The sequence below is a fragment of the Miscanthus floridulus genome, unplaced genomic scaffold (genome assembly GCF_019320115.1).
Source record: "Miscanthus floridulus cultivar M001 unplaced genomic scaffold, ASM1932011v1 fs_252_1_2, whole genome shotgun sequence".
In the NCBI taxonomy this organism is placed as follows: domain Eukaryota; kingdom Viridiplantae; phylum Streptophyta; class Magnoliopsida; order Poales; family Poaceae; genus Miscanthus; species Miscanthus floridulus.
This window is the reverse complement of record NW_027096456.1, coordinates 10,791-16,185: the sequence shown is the minus strand read 5'-3', so window position 1 is coordinate 16,185 and position 5,395 is coordinate 10,791.

The window sequence follows — 5,395 nt, the reverse complement described above, 5'->3', positions numbered from 1 at the left end:
TTTTTGTCCTTTTGAAATTATTTATGGTTTCAAACCACATACTCCCATGGATCTTTTGCCCTTACCATTGCAGGATAGGGTTGATTTAGATGCTGCCAAAGATCTGAGCTGATCAAGAAACTCCATGCTGAAACACGAAAGAACATAGAGACTAAGACAATACAATATGCAAAGCAAGCTAACAAGGCTAAGAAACAAGTACCATTTCAACCAGGTGACCTTGTGTGGCTACATTTGCGCAAGGACCGCTTTCCAAAATAGTGCAAGAGTAAGTTATCACCATGAGGAGATGGTCCATTAAAGGTGCTACAGAAAGTAAATGATAATGCCTATATACTAGAGCTACCACCCGAATACTCAAATGTGAGTGCGACATTTAACATGAAAGACTTACTTCCATATGTGGGTGAGTTTGAGTCGAGGACGACTCCTTCTCAAGAGGGGGAGTCTGATGAGGACATCCCCAGCATTGACACTTCTCCCACATCTAAACAAAATGCTATTGACATTGTTGGACCTATTACAAGACAACGGGCAAAACAGTTGGGGAAGGAAATAAATGCTCAGGTGAACGCTAACATTTCATTCGTTACAAACAATGTTGAAGATTCATCGATGCATTCAGATTGTTGCTTTATTATTCTTAGGAATGATGGATCATATGAAAGTGAGTGGGATGATGATAATTTTAGTCCACAAGTGTTGCTCTAGTGAATTCTTCAAGTGCAAAATTCAGGGCTGAAAAGATTCCACTTAATTCATGGATGTGCAAGGCTGCTACAAGTATTAAGAAAGAATATGCAACTATGTTCAATCAAGACAGAAGCTAAAAGAGGACCGACAGCTGTGAATTATGCTCAAATGCAAATCAAAGATGTCAATGCCACCTATTAATTAGGTCCAAGAAGATGAAATGTTGCTACAACTACTGTTCACGTCACTCTATAGGCCTAGGAAGCCTAACCACTTTAGAAAGCCAACAGTCATGATGTTTTACTTTCCCACTAGTTATCACTTATGTTTGAGTGTAAACTGAAAAGCACTCAATTTAACTATAAGTATGATTGTAATAGGACATGAGAGGCATCTTTTGGCTATCAATTTCGTGTAAACACTTGTTTTCTATTCAGAACAACCACACGTGAGTCTTGAGAGGCTTACAAAACTTGTTCTTTCGATTCTTGAGGAGTTGTAGAACGGCGAACTGTGGTTCACCCAGTTTGTGCCTTCACGTCTTTACGGCATGATTGCGTGGGCTGGCATCTTTGGTGTGTGGAAGGGTGATTGTCTCGATAGTTCATTGTGAGTGTAGAACTCACAGTGCACTACCTCGTCATCAGGTCACACATCAATAGTTATCAAGTTCGTGGATCCTTCGAGAAGATCGGGCCACAACTACTCGTCACACGCAATCCCTAGGTGTGTGCACATCACTTTGAGACTTGATACCTATAAGGAAAATGGACCCTTGGCCCATTTACTTTGGATTTTGGTGTTTGATGACCAACACAACCAAATTGGACTAATGAATTTGCAAGTGATTGTTTTGTAGTTCAATAGGATGCAAGACGTGACTTGGACAAAGACGACGTGATGATCCGATGATCAACACCTCAAGCAAGACCTTAGAAGCACAAGAGAAGACCCAAGATATCAAGCAAAGTCCAAGCATGAAGATAGGAACCAAGCCGCACGCAAGATCACGAAGAAATGAGCTCACAGAAGCGACCGGACGCTGGACCGGATGCTCTGATCAGAGGCTCGGCAACAGCAGCAGTGACCGGACGCTGACGGCAAACCGACCGGACGTAGGACAACAGCGTCTGATCGAGTACAGAGAGGTTCCAGAGCGGTGAACTTGCGACCGGACGCGTCCGGTGGCAAGTGACCGGACGCTGGCAGCGTCCGATCAGCTGTTTGCGGCTCCAACGGTCGGGACGACCGGACGCGTCCGATCAGGACAACTCCAGCGTCCGATCAGTAGCAGAAAAGTAGGATTTCATCCCCAATGGCTACTTTCTCAGTGGGGCTTATAAATACAACCCCCATCTAGCCAAATGAGGAGTGTGGAGCTGAGGAAACATATCAAGGGTGTTGATACACCATTTTAGTGATCTCCACTTGCATAGTGCTTAGTATTTCATTAGGTGATTAGCATAGGTGCTTTGCGAAGTGCTTAGGTTGATTAGACCACCACTTATGCGCTTGCTCTAGGTTTAGGCCTAGTGTTTAGTGAGGTTTGCATACCTCTTACCACTCGGTGCTTGCGCGCACCATTGTTGTACATCGGAGGGGCTTGTAGTCTTGCGACATCACACTAACCACGTTTGTGGTGTGGCCGCCATCGTGTACCAGAGGGAACAAGGCCCACGGCGTTTTGGCCAAAAGCTTGATAGTGAAGACAGCGGGGAGCATTCGGGAGAGGCTTGCCGGAAAGCACATCGGAGACCCACTTGCGTGTGGGGAAGGCCCGAGGCTATCCATGGAGTTACCCGACTGGGAGCTTGGCCCTTGCGAGGGATTCCTTGCGAGGGGCTCCAACGAGGACTAGGGGGAAGCTTGAGCGCTTCTCGATACCTTGGTAAAAATACCGGAGTCGTCGATGAAAGTTTGCATATCTCTACCTTGATCTTTAGATTTCACATTTACATTGATTGTATTACTCCTTTTGTGGTAGAGATAGCAACACACTAGCAAAACCGTAGTTGCACATTTAGATAGTTTATCTTTTGCATAGGTTTTGCTAGGTTTAGAAAAGGAGGCCATAGTTTAGAGTTAGAATTTTAAGTTGCCTAATTCACCCCCCCCCCCTCTTAGGCGTCACGGTCTCCCTTCAATTGGTATCAGAGCCGGTTGGCTCAATTTGGACATTTGGCTTAACCGCCGTTGAGCCGATGCTAATTAGAGTGGTTGGGATGAATACCTCTAGGCCTCCACACTTTGATGGCACTAACTTCCCCTACTATAGAGCTAGAATGGCTTGCTACCTTAAGACGGTTGATTTGGGAGTTTAGAGAGTCACTCATGATGGGATGAAACCCATTAAGAATCCCGAAAAACCCACAAAGAGTGATGAAAAAGAAATTCATTTCAATGCTAGAGCAAAAAATTGCTTGTTTGAATCTTTTAGTATGGATGTGTTTAACCAAGTGTTCACTTTAAATACGGCACATGAAATTTGGTTAAAGCTTCAAGAGCTCCATGACGGCACAAGTAATGTCCGTGGGCAAAAATATTGTCTAGCTAAACAAAATTATGATTCCTTCAAAATGAAAGATGACGAGCTTGTTCATGATATGTATTCTCGTTTGAATCTAATTATCAATGAGCTCCATTCTATAGGATTAACAAAGCTAGATGATGCTGACATCATGAGGAAGATCATCTCTGTGCTACCACAAAAGAAATATGCAAGCATCATCACCATCCTTCACAACATGGAGGACTTGAGCACCATGACCCCGGTCATAGTCATTGGCAAGATAGTGGCATTTGAAATGTCACGCAAGATGGGTCAAGAAGAAGCCTCTTCATCAAGCAAAGGCAAAGCTCTCGCATGTGACGAGAAAAAGAAGATAAAGGGCAAGCAAGTTGAGACAAGCTCAAGCTCAAGCTCCTCAAGTGAAGAGGAAGAAGAAGATGAGGATGAAGATTCAAGTGATGATGATCAATCTTCCTCCTCCACCTCCGACCTTGATGAAGAATTAATCAAACTAATCAACATGGTGGAGAAGATGATTCAAAAGCTCAATGTCAAGGGTGTGCCCATCTAAATCCAAGATCTCATTTTCACCAATCAAAGAAATGAGCAAAGAAATAGAGAATGCTATAGATGCGGCGAGATGGGGCATTTTGTTGAGGTTTGTCCAAATAAGCCCACACCCAAGACAAAGAAGAAGGCATGCAAGAACCAAGCCCTCACATCAATAAGATCATGGGATGATTCTTCAAATGAAGAAGAACATCATCACAAGAGGCGAGGGCGCAAGCACTCATCATCAAGCTCTTCTCGTGTGTGCCTTATGACACGAGGTAACGAAAGCTCATCCTCTAGTGAGAATGATAGTGATGATGAAATGTCTTCTTATGAAGAAATTGTGCAGCAAAACCTTAATTATGCTAAAGTTTGCACTAGTCAACAAAAGAAGCTCGGAAAAATAAAAGAAAAGCTAGATAGTTCACAAGAAGCATACAAAACTTTGCTTGAACAATATGAGAATTTTATAAATCTTAATGTTCAACTATCTACTAAAATTGAGCAACTTGAGGCTAGTGCAACAACAAATGCATGCACAATCAATGATGAGCAACTTGTAAAGAAAAATAAAAAATTAAAAGAAAAATTAGCTAGCTCACAAGATGCTTATAAAAGTTTGCTTGCTAAAATAGAAACCATGTGCAAACATTATGATGAGCTAACTAAAAAGGTTGCTAATCTTGAAGCCGTTAGTACAACTCCCACTAAGGCATCTAAAAGGAAAAGTTCTAACATGTCTAAAAAAGATGCCTCTACTTCTTGTAATGATTTATGTTTAGACTCACCTTTGTGCAACCAAGTTTGTATTAAGAAAGTTGTTGTAGATACATGCACACAAGAGGTTGCAAAGGAGAATGAGCAACTCAAGCAAGAAGTAGCTCGCCTCACCAAGGACTTGACTCAAGTGAAAGGCAAGGCGAAGCAAGCCCAACTTCATCAAGATAACACCGTCAAGGGAGTAAAGAAGCTTGATGAAGGACAAACCATGGTTTGCTACGTGTGCCACAAGGAAGGCCACAAGTCCTATGAGTGCAAGGTGAAGAATGGGGGAGGAGCAAAGAAGGAGAAAAAGCAAACAAGCAAGCTCTCCAACACCTACACCAACAAGGTGGACAAGAAGGCCTCCACACCTTATCTCTTGAAGAACAAGAAAAATGACAATGTGGTGGCCATCAAGGTGAACAAGCAAGCTAACAATGGGGTCAAACGCTTTTGGGTGCCAAAGGAAATCATCTCCAACATGAAGAGCACCAAAAAGATTTGGATCCCGAAAGGGAAGTGAGAAGTTCAATGGACTTCGAAGAATTTGGAGACTTGGCAAAGTTTGGATGCACTTCATGGGGTGCATCATGATGGACAAAATCATTGTCAAGTGGGTTAGTAAATACTATGGACCCAAATTCCCCTTCCCATGTTAGGTAACTAGATTCAATTTACTTCAATTGGTATTTGATTTAAATTTTCCTACAATTGGTATCTTTTAGCATCTAGTTACTCTTCATGCCTAGGTTTGCATTTGCATGCTTATATCTTTTGTCATGCATACACTAGGTATTTCATATGGTAGGTTTGCTCGGTTTCATTCTTATTCCTTGGAGCAATCCTACATGGTTTAAAATTGTTTAGGAGCACGACACA